Genomic DNA, 23154 nt, shown 5'->3' with positions numbered 1-23154 from the left:
CTTAAGCTAAAATGTAATACAATACAATATAAGAAAAGAAGAGAAATGGAAAAGGCTAGCTGGAAGCAATGTCTTACTTCCAGCAGATGTGTGTCAAGGCTGCCGGTGGTGCCAGAAGGGCGGTAGAGTTGACTCTCTCGAGATCTAACTCTGGGGAAGGCTCCGGTCGTCACTTGGAATGGATGAAGGAGATGAAGAACTCTCAAGCTTTCCTTTCATGCTTTCGTCTGGATCACAAGGATCCATCCGAAGGTAAAAACTTAGATGAAATGAAATTCTGCTCATCGGCTTCTATTTATAAAGCTTGATCACCGATAACATAATGGACCTTCACTGATTCTGACATTCGTGGCACGTTGGTCCTTTTCTGAATTCTCTGCTGCTAACGGCGTGGTAGGTGTAATGTCAACATCATCTTTTGATTTTCCTGAGATATGTGTTAATGTTTCCATTCCACCATCCTTGTGGTAGTCCCGCTATTATGGTTATCATCGTGTAGCAACAATCTTGCAATGACCGCATTCGCTTGATTACCGTAACTTCTACACGATGACCGCAGTCGTTTGACGATCGCACTCCTATGCGATGGACGCATGCGGTTGATTATCGCAACACCCATGCGTTGAACGTATGCATTTTCCTTTGCAATGGAGAAATTCTCCGCATGCGGTCGTCTTTGTAATAGCCCAACTTCTGCGTATGCGTCCGCTTCCTGCGTTAGCTACAAATATAAACAATTGAACGCATAATAAAATAGTGGGTTAGCCGAGAATCATGCTGAACGACGCAAACTCATTTTCTCATGAATTCCTAACATAATTGCTGCATATTGCACTTAACAATCCTCATAATTCTAAATAAAAGGCCTAAGATGACGTGCATTTCTGCCCGTCATCACATACACACAAGCGCCTAAGGAAAGGCGTGAATGTGCACTGGTTAGAGATGCGATGACCAAGGGAGTACAACACCAATTAGAGTATGCAATGGTTGAGAAGGGAGGCTTACATGGTCGCATGGCTATACATTAAGGAAAGGCTAAAGAAGCCAGCTTAATCACCCGATTAGTGGGCTTTGTGGCCTAATTAAAGGTCTTAAACAGGTATTAGTGAGACGAGTTTCACCCTAATGAGTAAATCTAATCATATAGCCCCTAGTATAATACAAAGATTGGAATGGAGAGTTTTGTTTATGCAAATTACTCATGTCGAAAGAGGGTAATTGTTGCCAAATTGAAGCTTGGTCTATGTTAAAGTTGATCTAGGGCTGTCAGGAGAAAATTCTCATGAATTTGAGCTGAAAGCTGAAGATTTCTACAAGCGTTCAAGGCTCTTGGGTTACTCGGATAGGTTGGAAGAATTTTAGAATTCCTAGATCATTAGGAGAAATCAGAGGCTAAAATTTTAAGGTAAGATAGTTAAGATGTTTAGGAACAAGTTCCTAGAAAAAAATTTCTTGGGATAATATCTAGAATTTAAGTTATTTGAGTTGGAAGATGAATTTAGAAATTTGGTTGGATGATCAAGTAGGCAACTACAACCCAAGCATAAACAAGCAGCTAGACGGCTGATGTTGTGCCTTGCTAGTGCATGCATTGACGAGAGTACACATTGTTATAGACGGGCATTGGGCAAGGTGTGTATGGAAGAACCTGAGTCTGCGTGTGAACGATTGAGGTGCACCAAGAGTTTCGACTATGAGCGTTTGTCACATATGCAAAGTGGGCTATTCCTAACGCCAATGAGCGTTCGTGTTCATGCTGCCACCCATCAACCTAGTTTCAAGGTAAAAATTTGGTTATATGTGGTGGCATAATTAATTTACCTATATGCCTAATATGTTGAGCATGAGTTTTTATGTAAAGTTGAGCATGCCTTGTTTGGGTTGCACTACGAGTTCTTAATATGTTTTCCTAAGTTTCCAAACCCAGTTTAAAGCATAAATGAGATGAGTTCTAAAAGAGATTGTGATACATACTTGAGTTTGAAGGCTTGATAGCGAGTTTACTAGCACTCCATGAGTTAAAACATTCTCTAATGATTTGACACATGATATATTTTCTGCTGGAATTTTTTATGCCTGTAATTATTATAGTTTATTTTCAATAAAATTTTATGATGTGGTATTAAGGAAACCCGATACTAAAGGTATGAAGGTATCTAGGTCCCTGATACCTAAGGGATGACGGTATCCAGGGTATTGAGTAGCCTATGAGGCTTGACCACATGCACATAGGATCTATATTGACGATGTTGATTGCATTAAGATTACTCTGCATCAACTAAAGACTTCGACGTTGAGCGATTGAGCAAAAGATCTCTCCTTCAACTAAGGCTAAAGGATGACGTTTCCAGACGATTTGTTTGATATTTTAGGTGTTTATGGTTCCTAAAACATTTTCAAAGATGTTATGTTGTAATGGTTTTTAATGTGTACCGAACCCTGAGTTTGTTAAGTTCTACTCTGAGTACGTTTATGTTTTCATAACATGTTTACAAAAAGGTAAGTTTTAAAGTCACTCACTAGGCATTTAGCTCACTCTTTCAATTGTTTTCATTTTCCCCAGGTAGCGGTCAACACCCCATAGCCTAGTTGATCTTCCATTCCTCCACTCAAAGATCTCTAAAGAAGCTTGGGTGGTTAAGCTTGTCTTGTTTAAGTAAACTCTTATGTGCATATTAGGGCTGAGGGTAAACTTGACATGGGATTCACTGTTATGTTAATTGTTTTGGCATGTATACATAGCTTGTGCTTCTGAATTGGCTGCATATATTATTGGGGAATATTTAGCTGATTGTATGCTTATAGACTATTTATCATATGTATAAGGCTTGAGAATATGGGTTTCTAAGGTTAAGATGGGCAATGGATGTCATAAAAGGGTTGACATCTGCTGGCTTCACATCTCCTTCTAGTTTAAGAAAGTTATTTGGGATAGGGTGTTACAATATATCTGTCCTTCTTATGAACACCCTTTTACTTAAAGAACTTAGGCTCCCCCTAAGTTTGAGAACTCCTTCTCAATGAATGAACCATTAGAATTCCTCTAAGGTTGAGAATGCCTCCTTACTCAATGTTGTCTTAGGCTCCCCTTAAGACTGTATAATACTTCTAAAGGTTGAAACATCCACAACAAGAACGACTTAGAGAACAAGCCGCCAAGAGCTAAGATTATGTCTTTCTTTAAGAACAATGAACACACAAAAAGTTGTCTGTTAGAACTCAATAATTGATCTCACACAATAGTACAAGCGCTAACCGTAGCATAGATACTTATTATACTTAAATAGCACAGTGGAAAGATGGAAAATATCCCTAAATATATTCGGTAGAACATCAATAAGGAAAGCATCCCAGATAAAAAAAAAATGAAAAATATTTCAAATAAGGAAAGAGAGATTCTACAGAAACATGATCCTGTGAAACATTTTCTGAGACATCTTCTAAGACCACCAAAAATGCATAAGAAGTAAAAACCAGATACCTTAAACAAATATATAGCAAATAACACATCTCTAACATACTCTTTAGCATTAGGTAAAAAGTATCGACCAATCCACTTGTCCTCCATTCGACTCCGAACTATTTTCCCTATATTTTCTCTTTATTTTTAGAGTGTTCTTATGTATTCTAGTCCCCTAAACTTGTATCCATTATAGATGTCAATGTTTAGCGGCTAACAGGTATTTTCTTGCTTAAGTTGAGGAAGAAACCTGTTATATTTATGTTGTGAGAATTTGAATTTCATAATATTATTTTCTTACGAATGCTTGTGATTCTTGAATGCATTTAAACTTTTATGCCTCGATTTATGTTTTGATTGATCACCTTTGCATAGTTTCTTTGCCTAGCTAGAGATTCATAATTGGTATGTGACATTTAACCTTGCATGAATCGACGAGTAGCACAAATCAAAACATGCTTGTGTGTAAATTATTTCGTTATTCATGGTTACCCTTCTATAATATTACATTATTAGTTAAGTTCATGACTAAAACCGGTTAGACCATTTAAGCATTACTTAATAACTAATTATCATTTTAGCTTTCCCTTTAATTTTAATGTATGTGTTGATTGGTTTGGAGATACATTTCGCTATTAATTAATTGACACCTAGTTTTATTAAGCGTCTTGATTAATTTCATAGGGCACTTGTTGTAGTATTATATGAACAAGTGGGCTAAGCACTTGCATGATTTTGATGATTATTTTAATTTCCAATGAAAAGCTAATTAAATGGGTGGATTCGGATACGTAAGCTAGATCTTTTCTCACTTGAAAACTACTTTAATTTCCTTGCCTTTACATTTCATGTTATTTACTTTTCTTGTCGTTTACTTTCCTTGTACAAACATCAATTACAAATCCCCCTTTGGTTACTTTAAGGAGTTTGAACATTGATTAGAAGAAAAAAACATAACTCTCTGTGAATTGACTCAGTCTTGATTTTAATATTACCTAGTAGTTAAAGTTCATGATCAATTTTATAAATTTGTTTGCTTGGTTAGTACCTTTGACAAGTTATCTCAACCACATTGACGCCATTGCAGAGGAGTCAATTGCTTTTCTTCTAACTAATTTGAATTTTCTTCACATACACTTGTTATCTCCTGTGATCGTTGAAAGAACCAGTGATGGTTCGCAACGGAAGATGACCGGCCCCAATTTTTATTTTTCACATAAACCCAATTTTACAAAACAGAACAAAATTATGCATTATACAAATTTAATTTATAGCATTCTTAATTCACAGAAGAATTATGGAAGAAATTGACTTACCCTTGTAGGCAAATAATTCTTCACGTATTCTCTTGATCCGAATCACGAACCCTTCATTGAGATCTCCATTTCCAAAAAAAAAAAAAACTTCTAGCAAATATAAATGGCCACCATCAAAAGGTCAACCTCTGTATTCTCTTGGGAATGAGAATCCAGGAGTTGTGGACTTTGTAATTTTGGAAGAGAAGGAAAGATTTGAGAGGATGAAGAAGAATAATTTTTCTTCTCTGTTCTTGGAGAATATTTCCAGAGATCACTCACTGACTCTCAGAGAGAAGAAGAAGATGATTAGTCAAAACCGAACCCTCTCTCACATTCTAATTGAGAGAGAATTAAGGGGAAGGAGTTGTAAGTCCCTCCCTTTAATTAAATTAAAATTAAAATTAATTTTATTTAACTAATAATTATATATATATAATAACTAACTTATATATATACAAATAATAACTTATTTTATATATATATATATATATATATATATATATACATATTATATGTTATATCAAATATAACACATAACCTATAGTTTTTATATTGTATCAAATACAATATAACCTATAGTTTTATTTTCTTTCAACAATGCATGGTATTTAAAATAAATCATATTTATATTAAGTTTAATTATATGAATTTCATTCTATAATTAGTATTTGAATCATATTCAAATATTTAATTCCTCTCAAAGTAATCTTTATGTTATAATGTATCGAATACATTACATTAACTATATCACAGATAATTAATTTAATTAATTATATTATATATAATTAATTCTTTCAATTAATTTGAACAATTCAAATTAATCCAAAATTAATTCTCAATAATCCCTGTTGAGCTACAGAGGGGACCTTATGGACTCGTAATTTGAAACTCCAATGGTACTTGAATAATTAATTAAATTCTTTAATTAAATTACCCAACATCCATTAACTACTGGTCATTCCACTAAAAGACTGACAGCTGCACTCTTCGCACTACGAATATATTTCTATGTCCACTGGATATAACCAGTCAATAGTGTGATGACCATTCACAAATTGCTCATAAGTATAGTTGGGCCAAAATTATCGATTTGCCCCTATAGTAATCTAAGTCTTTAAGTACCACTGATATCTCTAATAAACAATAAGTCATAGTCCAACTATGACCATATCCCTCTCGGACCAAGAGAGGGTGTGGCGACATTGTTCAAGCTCTGGAATCATCCCTAAAGGGAGAAAATTATTTATTTACCTCAACATCAGGGAAGGAGTGAATTCCATCTTCTGTAGCTGTTTCCCAGCTCCCTAATCAAACGAATTCTTAAAATGGTAGGTATATTGAGTCGGCGATTTGACCCTCTCACCCGTGCGAATCAAAGGACCGCCTTCATAGGTAGAATTTCACAACTCACTCAGGATTCAGGTCATATCACGGATCATCCTGGTGAAATGCAAGTCTCTATTATTAACGTCGTTATATAATGATACAAGTCATTTCGTGGTCTGGTCTTATACGAACTCTTTGTATAGGATACCTCCACTCACATATCTCCACATGAATGATTAGGATCAGATAATTTGTAGCACTTTACAACACTTGTAACATCTACAAAGCGGGTTATATCCATAGTATCACTAAGATAAGGTACCCAGCCTTATCCATCTATTACAGACCATTTAGGTTATCATTTAAACATGATGCACTTGTATGTCTCTACATACATGTTTAAATTACATAAAATAACCTAGGATCTTAGTTTATTGGATGAGTAAATGCTCATAAAATAATAATTATTTTATTAATAAAAATTTGTTTATACAATATTTACAAAATACAAGAATACAAGAGAGATTTAAGATACCAATCCCAACAATTGTATAACCCGTGCTCTTGGAGGTTGGAGCATTCACGTTTTTTTGCAGATATTAATGTTGCAGAGGGATGACTCAGGTGAGAAGCAAGAGAGGTCGTTGGAGCAGGAAGGCAAGTTGAACTAGTTAATATTGACATCGAAACCCTTGTTAACATAACGATGGCTAAGAGGACATTGAGACAGTTGACGGAGCTAGACATGACTTATTATCCAGATACATCACTTACCTCAAGACGACAGGTACATTTGAACATAGCATGGTCTTATTCACTTATAGCTTTTGGGACACATGGACTGACCGAAGAACGAATCAACATGAGAGTGTTTCCCTTCTCACTGAAGGACAATGCATAAGATTGGCTCTATTATCTCCACTTCGAATAAGCCACTACCTGGAATGACTTGAAGAAGTAATTCCTAGAGGAATTTTTTCTTGCCTTAAGAGCTACAAGCATCATAAAGGAAATTTATGTGATCATTCGAAATGTATGTAGATGCATTGTACAAGTATTGGGAGTGTTTCAAATGCCTCTATATTAGCTTCCCAAATCATCGAATCTTAGATCACCTCTTGATCCAATACTTCTATGAAGGACTGATTCCTAATGATGGGAGCACTATAGTTGCAGCAACTAGAGGAGATTTGGTGAGCAACACTTCTATTAAGGCTAAAAAGTTGATCTCCACGATGGTTGAAACTCACCGGAGTTCCGAACGCAAGCTTCTGGCATGTTGTCTTTATAAGAGCTAAAAGCACTTAACTTTGAATTAGCTTCCTTAACTGCTTTTGTGAAACACGTTGTACTAGCAAAAGCACAGCCTCAAGAATCTATTGTGGAGGTAAAGTATGCTGGAAATCACCAACGGAGACGATACAATAGGAATAATCAAAACTGTTGGGGGAAGTCGAGGTAATTGGTAGAGTTATTTAGGTATATCTTTCGAGAACATAATGAAGACTTTGGTAGAAACTACAATGAGACTTTAGCATGATACATTGAAATTTCAGCAAGAGACTCATGCTGGGATGCAGCACATGGCCAATCAAATCAGTTAGTTGGCCACCATTCTCAGTAAGTAGGACACTCCGTATGAGAAGCTTCCTTCCCAACAAGAGCATCAACTCTACAGTATGAGTTCTATTATGAAGGTAAGCTATAATGAAGTCTCTTCTGTTGCAGCTTCTACAATGATTAATGAGTAAAAAGAAGAAGAACCTGAGGAAGAGCCTGAAAGACCAGCACAACCCATGAGACATGGGATAAGATTTGATCTACTTTGAATTTAAATTCTTACATTCCTCATGCTCATTTTCCACATAGGTTAACTATTCCTTGTTGAGAATCCCACATTGGAAAAATCAAGGGGACTCACGCTTCTTATCAGATAAAAACATTAACCTAGATAACCTACCAGTTAAATGCGGCGATTCGGGTATGTTTTACTTACCTTGTCAGATAGGTAAGAAAATATTTTTAATGCATGCATCCATCAATTACGAGCTTAGATTACATGACTTGTATGCTTTTGGCATTTTAGTTCAATTGCCTAACCATTTTCTTTAGTTAAGCCATAGAGTAAATGACTTAGTTTTCCCCTCAAATTTTTATGTAATTAATGTGAATGAAAATAATTCTCCCTCATGGACTTCTATATTGTTAGGAAGGCCTTTTCTAAAAACTTCCAAAGAAAAAAATGATGCGGATAATGAGTCTTTTCTACTGAGCATGAGCGACAGTTTTATTTTCCTTCTTTTTTAATTGAGTTATTTACTTTACAAGATAGTGGACAACCAAGGAAAGTCAAGATAAAGGATAAACCAAGGCGATCAACTTTGACTGTATATGATCGAGCCTAATTTCATTAAGCTTAACGATGTTAAAAATTTACACTACCTGGAGACAGTCAGAAGTTTTGAATTTTATTGATTTCTAGTTTAGAATATTTTTGCTTTCTTAGTTTCTCTTTCTTTTTCTTTTCTTTCAATAGGTGATAAAGAAAAGATGGAGGGAAGCAAAACATTACCACCATCTCGTGCACTCCAACATTCAAGGGGAGGTTTTATGTTCCCTTTTCATTTTCATTCTCACTTTTTACTATTTTATACATTGAAACAATTTATAATTCAAAAGTTGGGGTGGGTAGTTTAGGTGCTATGAATTTGGTTGAGTCCTAACCTAGCTCGGACTAATTATTAATTGTTATTTGAGAGCTATTTTGGTGCCTATAATCTCTCTTATTTATTATGTTTAATATGCTTAATTGTTTATATTTATAGGATCTTAAAAAATTCTTGAATTATGGAGTCTTATTTATCGTATGGGTTAACGAGCTATTAGAAGCTATACCGAACATCTAATCTTAAGAGACAAGAAAAACACAAAAAATGCCCAAGGAAGGCACAGCGCCAATGCCTCGACTCTATGCTCAGCACGAGTTAAGAGGCATACCATCCGAGAGGTGCTACGACACTATCCTATGGTACTGTAGCACTCACCATCTTCAGGTGTGCACATGTTGTGAGCAACATGCATCACGTACAGTCCGCGCACAACATACAGAGGCAAGGTAAGCATGTGCGCGCGCATGAACGGAGGCAGAGTGTAACAGCAACAATCGTCGCGCCAAGCGTGGCTACAAAAAATGGATTTGAGCCTGGTGCTATCCACAATGTCCCGGCGCTGAATCGATTTTTATGAATTTCTACATTTGATTTTAGGGTTTTTATCAAAGGATATGAAGATAAATACATCCACTTGTCCCTTTTTCTTCTTCCCCTGCTTTTTCTTTAGTTTCTAGTAAATTATTTTGGGTTGTAATCAAAGATTGAATGCTTCCTAACTTCTTCTACATCATCATGGAGTGTTGAGGTTAGTAGTTTTCTAGTTAACTTTTTGAAATCCTATGTAAACTTTTTTAGACTTTTTTTTATTGAACTAATGTATTGTGATTTAATCCTCTTTGAATCTTTTTTTATTTAGACTTGTATTTTGTAAATGGATTAACACTCTAAACACAAATTTGTTTCGTCTAGCTTAAATCAAACAAGTAGCAAAGGTTGAATCAATTGATGCTAAGGAATATAAGCTACGCATAGAGCTTTGAATGTATTGCTCAATCTAGATTCAAAGATAATTTGGTTAGTTAATTAGGCTACCCAATTGACTTAACCACATAATGGAATCCTTAATCTTTATGCAAATGTTAGTCTTATACAGACACTATTGAACCCAGTAAGAAAAAATTCATTTAATTTAATTAGGGCATTAACTTCTGTTAATAGTTAGGACACTTGCTTAGCTTATCCAATGATTTGGTGCTACACGTATGAATTGGTTGAGTGAAACAAGTCGTTGTGCTAATATAAATCAAATACATGTTTAATTAAGAGAGTTAAATGATTGAAATTGCATAAAAAAAAATCTTCTTGCTTCTTGACTAGATACTCCAATCTAAGGTTACATTTACCAGTTATCCTTTATTTTTTGCATTTTATATTTCTATCCCCACCAACCCCCCTCCTTCGTTTACTACTTTAATTAGGTAATTGGCAAAGTAAAACACATCTTGCACTTTCTTGCGGGTTGACTCAGTCTTATCACTAGTCCATAAATAGTAAAAGTTGTAATGATCGGTATTTTAAATGTATGTAACGGTCGAAAAGGACTCTACAACAGCTCCATTTTCTAGTCCAATCACTATGATTATTTGATTTATGATATTAAGAGTTGACAATATGATGTTTTTCTTTTGACCTTGTTTTTGTTTTAGAAAATTTGAGGTATATTAATGATTTTAGCCCATTTTAAAAGAATTTCTTGTTTATCATGTATGTTTAAATTCTTTGCCCCTCAATCTTAGGTCCTTTTGAAGTTAGAATTGACTTATACAGTCTATATTTTTGCTGTCACCATGAAAGATACCACTGATTATAAAGTGTCTTGCATGATGGGTTAAATGTACTAAATGAGAAAAGAAAATGGTTTTGATATGCAGGATAAAAAAGAAATTTCAGCTTAAAAGAAAAAAAAAGGAATGAGAAAGAATGAGAAAAAGAAAATATAAACTTGTAATGTGCATGTGTTGGTTTAATCTTGTCTCACAGGCCCACGAGAAGGAGCAGTCCAGCCCAAAACAAGTTGGTAGGTGAAAAGAAAGGCACACAGAGTGCCACACCTCTCGGCTTGGAATGCAACACGTGGAAACTCCACTAATTCGAAACAGTGGGAGTGATGAAGCCGCCTAAGACAATTTTGATTGTATTCTTCAAACCCTCTTTTCTTTTCTGAAAAAGAAAATTTCTTCTCTCTCGAAACCCTTGCCTTACCGATCTATTTCTTTGAGATTTTGCAGAGATCAAAGGAAGAAAGCAAGCATGAAAATTAATGAGAAGAAAGAAGAAGAAGAGAGAAGCACAATCATGTACGTGTTTCGGCCTAACACAAGGCCTACGGCCACAGAAAGGGGAGATCTTTTATTTCTTGAAAATTTAAACAGAGATAAGTTTCTTACAAGTATTTTGATACAGAAAAATGTAAAAGTCGTAATAGAATGTACATGTAACTTCTATTTATATGAGTACATTTCTGTTATAAAAGGACTATTAAGAAACTATTCGTTGGCTTCAATTTGAGATTATTTTCTTTAAATCAAACACCTTAATCTCAACTCTGTAAATCTTCTCCCTTCCAAATCTAACCTCTGATTAACCTTTTTCAGGTAGAACGAAGCCGATAAGGTCAAGACACTTGCTGAGCTTGAGCTTCGGAACCGGCTTGGTAAGCATGTCTGCAACATTTTCAGAGGTATGAACCTTTACAATTTCTATTTGTCCTTTTTCGATTCTCTCTTACAAAATGGTATTTTATGTCGATATGCTTTGTCCTTGGGTGATATTGTGGGTTTTTGAAAAGATGGATTGCACTTTAGTTAAAACAGTAGATCTTAACTACTATTTGACTGATACCAAGTCTTCTAGCAAGCCCTTTAACAACAATGCCTCTTTTACTACTTCTGATAGGGGTATTTAGCTTCAGTAGAAGAAAGTGGTGGATCAACACCAGCACGCATTGGAAGAAATCAGGATTCATAAGCATTCTAATTCATTAATTTTAGTCGAAAAGAAACATGCTAAAAATAGAGTATAATGGGTTTCATGAACGTACCTTGGTCGAACCAACGAAATCTCTATTTCCAGCTATAAAATCCTCTGAATCCTTGCGTAGACCACCACAAGATCTTTCCTACTATCCTCTTGGTTCTCTAGATTGAGTTGTGAGACTCAAAATAAGTTGGAATCAAAGGAAATATGGAGAAAGCTCACTGAACAGAACCCATTGAAGAACACCTTCTTTATCCCAATTTTTCAACAAAAACTCAGTCGGTTCCTCTTGCATTCTTCACTCCAGTCTCTTCAATATATTGCAGACTATCATGCAAAGAGATGTACTGCATAGGATGCAACTCATGCTTGGAGTAAACCAAAGGAGTGGGTTCCTTGTAAGCTACTTGAAGACGAACTTTGAAAAACCCATTTTAAAGTTTTGTGTAATTTTGAATTTTCAAAACTATATTTTGATTTTAAAATTATATTTTGTTTCTAAAATCAAGATTTATTAATTTTAAAAATTAATTTCATAAATTAATTTTCCAATAAAATTAATAAATAAATATTTAAACAATTTAAATAATTCTAACTAATTTAATATCCAATATTAAATTATTTTTACACAAATTCATCTTGATATATTTAAATCATATTTAAATATATTTTCTCCAATTCTGTTTGATTCTAATTTGAACGTTTCAAATTAACTTATCACGCTACTCTAGAGCTAATCCATTTTTGAGCTAGTAGGGGGACCTCATGGACCTACAGATCATGGGCTCCAACAATCCGAGATTAATCGGATAAACTCATTAGACTGATCTAATCCTCATTTGTTAACTAATGGATCAATCCACTAAAGCCCATAGTTGAACAATTGTTTTGTGATCCAATCACAAAACCGAGTCCCTCTCATACCAAAGGAGAGGGCGGGATCCCTTGTTCAAGCCCCAGAATCAGCACTTAAGGGAACAACATCTCTACTATCTCTAAAGCGGGTAGGAGTGAATTCCCTCTAGCACCCTATGCCCCCAATTATCTATCCAGTCTTACCCATGAAATGGCAGTCATATTGAGCCAGTGCTGTTGAGCCAACCCTCACCTATGCAAATCTAAGGGTAATCTTAGATAAACAGAAGTTCATAGTTAGCTCAGGATTAAGGTCAAGTTACCTAGGTCATCGCTTTGAAATAGTCAGTCTTAAACAGTAAACAGCATTATAAAGTAAGAGTGACTTATTTCGTGGTCCGATCTTGTACAAACTCTTTTGCACAAGGACACCCCACTTCTCATGTCTAACATGAACGAATTAGGATCACTTCGTTTGTAGCACTTTACAACTCCTTGTAACAACTACAGAGCAGGCCGTATCCAATAGTGTTACCAGAATAAGGTACCCAACCTTATCCAGGTACTATAGATCATTTTGACTATTTACTTGAACCTGATCCACCTTTGTCTCCACATAAAGTTCAAGTACTCAGCCAATAGTCAAGGGACTTTTAGGTTTATTGGATTTCTATTCAAGTAATAGATCTATTCAATAACACCTTTATTGAATTTTCAAAATAAGCTCCATTGTTTACATACCACGAGTTTTAGGACATAAAACCCAATAGATAGGGCAGTTATAGATTGTAGGTTAGCTTTCCAACTTAGTAAATTTGAGCCATATAAGAAAAGATACCCTGTTAAGGACCTTCTCTTATCTTGATCACCTGCAAAATCAGAGTCTACATATCCACAAAGTTTGTTAGTTTAACACTTCTATAGACTAGTTTGGACTGTTTAGACCAAATTAGATATCTAAGGATCCATTTAGTAGCTTTCCTATGCCTTTTCCCTGGATTTGACATAAATCTGCTAATAAGACTTGCACAATAGGATAGGTCAGGCCTAGTAGAGATCATGAGGTACATTAGACTTCCTATAGCCTGGCTATAGGGCACCATTTGCATCTGTTTTTAGTGTTCTATGTCAGTTTCTTTATGTGAATTGTCTGCGGAATGTTTAAAGTGTTGAGCAATAAGGATAGTCACTTGTTTAGCATTAGACAAATTAAACCTTCTGATTACCTTATCACAGTAGTTTGCTTAGTTAATGCTTAGGGTAGAGGATCCCCTGTCTCTTTCTATTTCAATCCTAAGGATCCTTTTAGACTGACCCATATCTTTCATGTCAAATTCTCTCTTTAGGAGATTTTTTACATGATTTAGATCTTCTTTGGTGGTCCCAACTAGCAACATGCCATCCACACATAGGAGAAGATATACCTTATTCTTATAAGAGGTAGAATTAATATAGGTGCAGATGTCATAGTTGCTTTTCTTAAAACCAATACTTTCAATGTAGTCATTGAACCTCCTATACCAACATCTAGGAGACTGCTTAAGGCCATAAATGGACTAATTTAGGAGACAATACAGATCGTCTTTGCCCTTTTCAACAAAATCTTTTGGTTGAACCATGTAAATAACCTCATTTAATAACCATGTAAGAAAGCTGTTTTAACATCTAGTTGATCTAGTTCAAGATTATATTGAGCAACTAGTGATAGAAGAAGTCTAATAGATGTTTTCTTGACTACTGGTGAGAAAATTTCAGAGTAATCTATCCCTTCCCTTTGAGTGAAGCCTTTGGCCACTAACCTAGTTTTATACCTAGGCTTTTCATCCTTAGTGGCTCCATCCTTTAGCTTATAGATCCATTTAGAAGCTATTTCTTTGCACCCTTTAGGAAGGGGTGTTAAAGTCCAAGTGTCATTCACACTTAGTGATTGCATTTCTTCACATATAGCTTCAATCCAGTTCCTAGAGGGTAGCTCATAGCCTCCTCAAAATTGGCATGTTCCTAGTCATTAGGTGCTATGGTTGCATTTAAAACTAGTTTAATGTAGTTTGTTTCTGTATACCTAGCTGGTGGAATCATCACTCTTCTCTACCTATCCCTAGCTAGAGAGTACTGACTCAAATCAGGTTGAGCTTCAATGATTTCTTCTTGTTGATCTTCAACTTCTTCTTCTTCTGATTCATTAGAGGAATTTTGGTCTACAGACTTGTCTTTTTTAGCCTCCACCTCAATCCTAGTTGAAAGGCTTCTAGGAACCTCTATTGTAGTCTTCTTCTTTTGCATGAACATTTCCCTTTCTCTAAAGGTAACATCCCTACTGACTACAAACCTCTTTTTAGTTGGGTTCCACATCTTATTGTTTACAACATTAGTAAACCCAACAAACATGCATTTCACAACCCTAGACTTTAGCTTCCCCTGATTTTGATGTATATAACCCACACATCCAAAAACTCTTAGGCTATCCAAGTTTGGAGGATGTTTTGTCCATTTTTCTTTAGGAGTCATAAAGTTTAGGGATGCATGAGGGCATCTATTTAAGGTGTAAACAGTGTAGTTAGCAGCTTCAGCCCAATACTTTTCACTGAGTATAGCATCTAAGAGTAAGCACCTGACCCTTTCCATAATGGTTCTATTGAGTCTCTCAGCTACCCTATTCTGTTGGGGAGTATATCTGACTGTTCTGTGCCTAGTTATGCCAGATTCCTTACAGAACTTATTAAACTCTTCACTACATAACTATAACCCATTATCTGTCCTTAGATATTTGATTTCCTTAGAGGTTTACTTCTCAATCATGAGCTTCCATTCTTTAAATTTATCAAACACTTGGTCTTTAGATTTAAGAAAGAAAACCCAGCTTTTCCTTGAGAAGTCATCAATAAAGGAAAGTAGATACCTAGAACCACTTAGGCTAGGAGTTTGAGTTGGACCCCAAAGGTCTGAGTGAATGTAATCTAAGATTGACTTATTTGAATGGTGTGCTTTGGTAAAGCTATGTCTAGTAGCTTTACCCAAAACACAATGTTCACAAAAAGTTAGCTTGTCTGAGATTCCATTTGGGAGAATTCCTTGTTTAAACAAAGCTTCTAGTCCCTTGGCACTTATATGAGACAGTCTTTTATGTCATACATCAGCTTCTGTTAGATCATTAGGAGTGGCAACATATGCCTTTTTTATCATTTCTACACCTCTAACAACAAACAAGTCATTTACCTTTACCCCAACAAGGACTACCTTAGAATCTTTAAGAACCTCTAGAGTTCTACCCTTGCCCTTGTATTCACACCCTACAACATCTAACATACAAAGGGAGATTAGGTTTCTTTTAATGAGTGGGACATGTCTCACATTCCTTAGAAGTTTGATAGTCCCATCCTTTAGTTTCATGGAGACTGACCAAATGCCTTCAATTTTAAAGTCTTGGTTATTCCCCATGTAAATAATCTCCCCATCTATTTCTTTGTCTGAATTAAACCAGGGTCTCATAGGTGTCATATGGTAAGTGCATCGGGAGTCCAAAACCCAATCATGTTTACCTAAGGGATTGACTTGAGTAACCTTATCAAGAGTTGAGTCTAGGGCATCTGAGTAGATATAGGAGCTTTCAACTACAGAAGCTTCTGGTTGCTTACCTTTTGATTCCTTTTCTTTCTCTTGATTTTTTCTTTTAAGTATGAAATAATCTTTGATTAAATGCCCTTTCTTTTTTCAATACTTACACTTGATTTTATGTTTGGGTTTGTTTTCCTCTGTTGAGATTGTTTTTTGTCCTTAGTTTGATTTTGTTTAAAATTTCCTTTTACAAATAATCCTTCTCCAGTAGGTTGTTCCTTCTTGACTACTTGTAACTCTAGTTCCCTAGTTCTTAAGGCATGAATTATTGTATCAGTGGTTATGCTATCTCTTCCATACTTCGAGGCATTTTTTTATTTCCCTATAGGATTCAGGTAAGGAATTTAAAAGAACATAAGCTTCATTTTCATCTCCTATTTTCTCCCCTAGATATTTAAATTCAGCAACAATCTTTTTAAACTCATCTAGATTATCAGAAAGAGTTTTTGAAGAATCCATTTTAAAAGTAAAAAACTTCTCCCTAAGATATATTTTATTAGGAAGATCCTTAGTGGCATATAGGTCTTCCAACTTTGTCCAAATCCTATAGGCAGTCTCTTGATCAATAACTTACCTTAAAACATTATCACTAAGATTTAGGACTAACGTACCATAGGCTGCCAGCTCCCAATCTTCTTTTTCTTGAGTTGTCACAATATTTGGGAAAGTAGATGGATCCATTAGGGCTTTGTGAGCCTTTTGCTGACCGAGGTTTGCTTTTATTTTAGCCTTCCAGAGGCCAAAATCTCCTTTACCATCGAATTTTTCTACTTCATACCTTGCTACTGCCATCTTGAATGAATCTTGTAATCTTGATGCTGCAAGAATTGAAGTCTTTAATATCTTTTTGTTCTGATACCAGATTGTTGGGTTAATCTTGTCTCACAGGCCCACGAGAAGGAGCAGTCCAGCCCAAAACAAGTTGGTAGGTGAAATGAAAGGCACACAGAGTGCCACACCTCTCGGCTTGGAATGCAACATGTGGAAACTCCACTAATTCAAAACAATGGGAGTGATGAAGCTGCCTAAGACAATTTTGATGGTATTCTTCAAACCCTCTTTTCTTTTCTGAAAAAGAAAATTTCTTCTCTCTCGAAACCCTTGCCTTACCGATCTGTTTCTTTGAGATTTTGCAGAGATCAAAGGAATAAAGCAAGCATGAAAATTAATGAGAAGAAAGAAGAAGAAGAGAGAAGAACAATCATGTACATGTTTCGGCCTAACACAAGGCCTACGGCCACAGAAAGGGGAGATCTTTTATTTCTTAAAGATTTAAACAGAGATAAGTTTCTTACAAGTATTTTGATACAGAAAAATGTAAAAGTCAAAATAGAATGTACATGTAACTTCTATTTATAAAAGGACTGTTAAGAAACTAGCCATTAGCTTCAATTTGAGATTATTTTCTTTAGTATGCATAGCTAGATGTAGAAAGATTTTCCTTTGCTGTGATTAATCAGGACATCCATAAAGCCAATGTTCTAGGCACGAGTCCTTGTGATGAATGTGTGAAAACCAGTGCCTCTAGACAAAAGAAATGAAAGTTTACGACCCTTAGAGTTTTTATTCAAACACCTTAGTTGATATATTACTTTCTTGATTGTTAGGATACTTGAGGTTGGCGGCTTGAGTTGGAGTATGAGGGAAAACGAATTGAGGGCCATATTAAGATTTTCCAGGTTTATTATAGTCTAATAAGAAATACTTTGCATTTTCTCATTCATGAAAAAGTTAAGAGTGTTTTAAATATCGTCTCATGGACTAAATATACTTTTATGATTTTCTTGCTTGCAAATATTTTTCTTGGGTGCATTCAGACTTGAGTCATAATTCATTAAGTTGAGAAAATATTTTATTTTGATATATTTTTCTACCTTGCTCGAGGACAATCAAGAATTAAGGTAGGGTGATTTTATAGCACCTTAAATGCAACAAATAAGCTTCCAACTCTCTCTCACCTTTTGAGGTTTTACATCACGCTCTTCTACAGACTAAAAAGAGTTATTTATAAGAATTGAAAGTAGTTACTGAGTTTAGTTGTAACCATATTTTTACTACTTGCTTTCACTTTAGTTGAGTAACTTTTAGTTTCTTCTTAACAAACTCCAGCTTAAAAGAAATTCTACTAAAACTTCTTGCTCCCGATTTTATTTTGTTCGTACTTTTTCTAGTAAGTTAAAGCCTATCAGATCCAGGCACTTTAGGAATTTAAGTTGTGTTGTGAACTTTGTTAAGATATCTGCTATGTTGTCATCGGTATGAACCTTTTCAACTTCAATTTTTCCATCTTCTATACGATTTCTCACAAAGTGGTATTTCACATCAATGTGCCTTGTTTTATTATGAGTTGAGAATTTCTTGATAGATGAATTATATTTTGATTAACATATAGGATTGTGAAACTGTCTTGTTTTATGCAAGAATCTTGTAATAATCCTTTGAACCATAATGCTTCTTTGACTGCCTCTGATAAAGCTATAAACTTAGCTTCTGTTGTTGATAATGCAACGAAAAATTGGAGAGTGACCTTCTAACTCAGTAGATTTTTGCCTATTAGGAAGAAATATAGAGGCCTTCTTTCGTCCAAATCACCTGCTTAGTCTACATCAACAAAGCCAATTAGCATAAGATTACTAGATTCACTCCTTTTATAAAGGAGTCTGGCCTTTTTAGTACCCTTTAGATATTCGAGAATCCAATTTGTAGCTTTCCTGTGTCTTCTCCTTCAATTGGTCATATATCGATTGGCAAGGCTAGCTTCATAGGATATATCTGGTCTAGTTGAGACCATTAGATACATAAGCTTCCCACTATTTGGGAATAGGGGACTTTGGACATGTAGTCAATTCAATGGGTTCTTCATCATCTTCTTTAGGTGAATTAGCTGTAGAACGTTTGAAGTGGTGGGCAATTGAAGTCGTGACTGATTTTGCCCCTTCCTTGTTGAATTTCTTCAATACTTTGTCATAGTAATTGTATTGACTAGGGGATAGTTTTTCCTTGTTCCTATTTCTGACAATCTCAACCCCAAGTATATTCTTGGATTTTTCATTTCAAATTCTCCTTTTTAGCATAGCTTTAACTTTGCTTATTTCACTTTCAGAACTCCCTGCAAGGATCATGTCATCCACATAGAGAATAAGTAGACTTTATCTTTAAGGGAATTTGAATTAATATAGACATAGTTGTCAAAGTTGCTTCATAAGAATCTAATCTATAGGATGAACTCATCGAATCCCTAGTACCAACACCTAGGAGCTTGTTTCAACCTGTAGATTGACTTATTTTGTTGACAAACTAAATCCTAATCTTCTTATTTAATGCAACCTAAGGGTTGTTTCATGTAGATTCTTTGTGTCAAGTATCCATGTAAAAAATGTCGTTTTTACATCCAGTTAATCATGCTCTAGGTTGTTTTGAACCACCAGGGAAATAACATTCTTATGGAGGTTTATTTGACTTCAGGGGAAAAATTTTCAATGTAATCTATTCCTTCCTTTTTTGAAAACCCTTGGCAACAAGCCTTGTTTTGAATTTAGGTGGTTCAACCCCTAGTATACGCTCTTTATATTTGTATATCCATTTAGATGGTATGGGTTTGTAGCCTTTAGGAAGAGCAATAAATGTCCATGTCTCGTTCACATCTAGTGAATGTATTTCATTGTTCATTGTCTCATCCAATTGTGAGCATTAGGCCCAGTGATTGCTTCCTCAAAGGTGCTTGGTTTCATTTCATTAGTGTCATCTGCTATACAAGTAAAGTCTGCTTCTCCGTATGAAAAAAATAACTTGATAGTACATCATGGGAGGTGTGATAGTTCTTCTTTGTCTATCTCTAGCTAAGGCGTAGTTCTGTAAGTTAGTTTAATTAGGAACTTATTATGGTTCTTCTTCTTCTAAGGTTTGTGTAATTGACTCATCTTCATGATCTTCTTGAGTCATTAAATCCTCTGTGTAAGGGTAGCTCCCCCTCAAACTTAGTACTCATTCCTTAAGGGTCTTGGTCTACTCTAATTTTTAAGCATGAATGTCTACTCTAATTTTTAAGCATGAACGATTCATCTTCTTTGAAGATTACATCTCTACTGTGAACACGCATTTTCTCAATAGGTTATTGCCCTATGTACATTTTCTCAATTAGTCCAAAGGAAAACTAAAAGCTAGGGCAATAACCTTTATGTACATTAGTTCATTTTATCAAAGGGTACTAAAGGTTAAATCTCTTCATGTAACCTATAGTACTTTTTGTGAAGCCAACAAACATACACTTTATTGTCCTAGTTTTTAGTTTTCCTTTGGACTAATGTACATAACCCACACTTCCAAACACCTCTAGCATATTTTGATTTGGTGGATGACTATACCATTTCTCCTTTGGAGTTAGGAAGTTTAGTGGGGCATGTGGGCATTTATTTGAGGTAGAGATTGTATAGGAGACTGTTTCAGCCTGCCATTTCTCATGAAGCAAGGCATATGGCAGCTAACATCTAACTCTCTCCATGATGGTTCTATTGAGTCTTTTAACAACTCTATTTAGTTGAGGAGCCTCACTATCTGATAACTTGTATTTATACTAGTTATTATCTATTATAATTAGAATATTTAAGAGTAGCTGATGTATTTATACTAGTTATTATCTATTATAATTAGAATATTTAAGAGTAGCTGATGTGAAAAGCATTGAGACCATATTAAAATAAGGCAAAATTTCCTTCCATGTGCTCATTGAATTTAAATATAGAGCCTATGAAAATTACATCACAAACTAGCTAAATGTGTAGGTCACATATGAAAGCAAGGGAGAAAAAGTTATGTGTAGGACCCATCAGGTGGTAGAACGATCAATTGTGGCGAAGGAATAATCAAACGGATCAGAGGGGTCCACCGACAACTACAACAACCTATGTGAAAAGCTATCTGCTGCATCTACTATTGTCTTGAGTGGTAAAATGGTTCCCATGCCTAACCCTATTTTTATTGGACCTGAAAGAGAGAGCATTGATTCAAACAAACAAAGAGATTTTCAGACTTAATTCGGTGAGGAACATTTCATTCATTCCCGAGGTGATCTTCCTCGAGAACACTCGCTCCCATGATCACCGCCAGAGAAGAAAAGGTCAAGAGAGTCATCATCTCCTCAAGCTCACCGCATTTGCCTCATTGCACAACAACACCATAACTTTAGCTCGACGGGAAGCAAGAGACTATCGTCGCTGACTGATTTTCACTCCATTCATCTTCTTGTCTTACTATTCTGTTAATATATTCTCTGTATTTCTTGCTTATATCTTATAACCAATTAGTATCGACACTTAATACACGTCATGATTTCCATCTTCCTCTTCGTCATCTTATGCACTTTAATTTCTTTTACAATGAGTAGCTAAATCATTAGTGAGTTGGAATGAGTTAATCATCATTTCGGCGAGCTTAATGATAAGTGAAAGTTCTTTTGGCTTAGTGTATGATTTAAGTCCAACTCTTGGTTCCATCTAGCTAATAAAACAAAGTGGTAACAATAAACTACTTGAGAGTGTAAGTGATTATGGATTCATTAAGTCAACTAAGTAGTGTATTTAGAGATAAATACACCCTTACATTCAAAATAACCTAGATCATGCATCATATAGATATGATATGTGGCTAACTCATCGAGAGGTGGAGTCCATTTGAGGTTATAAACATGAACAAAAACTTGTGAGTTCAAAGGATTGGGGTGATAGCATCGAAAATGTGCTATCTTTCTCTATTTGATTCGGGATTATTATGCTATTTAATGTGTTTAAATTCATTATTTTGTACGAATCGAGTGTATGAGAGGTTGAATGAAGTGTTGGGGACAAAAAGACAATTAAAGAGCCAAGTTAGGAGGTAAATTGCACAAAAGGAGAAAGTAGGCCAAGGAAATTGAAGATTATGCCCAACCGGATTGCATCGCTAAATCAAGCATTGCACAACGCTGAAAGGCAGTAGCTACCGAACTTGTGCAGAACAGGGTAGTGTCTAATGCTAAATCGAGTGTTGCAATGCTATGAACATGAAGCGGACTTGCTGAAGACAGGACAGTGTCGCAATGCTGCTTGTAGTGTCGCGATGCTGCAATAGATTCTATAAATAGTCGATTTGTCCGAGCTTAAGTCACTACATTCCAACCATTCGGCTGCCACACTATTCCTGCTCTATTTCTCCCTCTCTTCTGTCCAATTTCTTGATTTTTCTTGCCCCTTTGATGCCCATAGACCCCAAGGATTCATGATTTGTGGCTAAGGGGTAAGTACTTAGCTTGGATTGTGTAGTTTAATTCTATTCCATTTCATTCTTGAGACTTGCTTTGTAATTCTGTTGAGACAATTCTGAACTTATGAAATTTATCTAGAATTTATTTTCAGTTGTTTTGCATGGGATAATATGACAAATTGGCTATGTATGTATAATTGATTGCTTTGATTGGCCCTAATTTGTAATCGTTAGGTAATCGTCACCTAGAAGTAAGGGTTAAGTAAAGTTTGTGAGGCTAAGTTAGGATTCCATTTAATAAGCATTACTTTCTAACCAGATAAGTTTCATTCAAATAATTGATTAGACGATGGAAATCGATTGTTTGGCTTAGCTTTTCCTTTAATCTAGCCTATTGATTTATTGATTAGTTGAGGATTCTCGCGTTTCCTTAAATTAGTTTGATCTTATAGACTATCAGTTAGGATTCTAAACAAGTAGGCTAAGTTTTAATTGGAATTTCTCGCATGATCTTTAGAATAAATCTATTAGTTCAAAGCTTCAATTTTGGGTAATCTAATTTGGCTCTCTGTGCGATCGTCTCCGTACTTCCCTTGCTATATTTATTAAGTTACGGAATTTAATTTTGGTGCGATATGACTTAGTTTGTGGTTCAAACCGTACACACCATGAGGTTACTCATCTCAATCTCCTTCTTCTCTCTATATTTTTA

General features: G+C 35.3%; 1 long non-coding RNA gene across 1 annotated transcript; it reads left to right on the top strand.

Moving 5' to 3' along the window:
- The first annotated feature begins 10885 nt into the window (after nucleotides 1-10885).
- LOC120076740 lies at nucleotides 10886-21544 on the top strand. The gene is made up of 4 exons (XR_005481631.1): nucleotides 10886-11439; nucleotides 17094-17247; nucleotides 17342-17884; nucleotides 20987-21544. It is a non-coding gene; the product is annotated as an uncharacterized LOC120076740 (long non-coding RNA).
- The last annotated feature ends 1610 nt before the right edge of the window (nucleotides 21545-23154 follow it).

This window comes from Benincasa hispida, chromosome 4, assembly GCF_009727055.1.
Source record: "Benincasa hispida cultivar B227 chromosome 4, ASM972705v1, whole genome shotgun sequence".
Taxonomy (NCBI): Eukaryota; Viridiplantae; Streptophyta; class Magnoliopsida; order Cucurbitales; family Cucurbitaceae; genus Benincasa; species Benincasa hispida.
The sequence above is the reverse complement of the archived record's forward strand: the minus strand, read 5'-3'. Positions and strand labels throughout refer to the sequence as shown.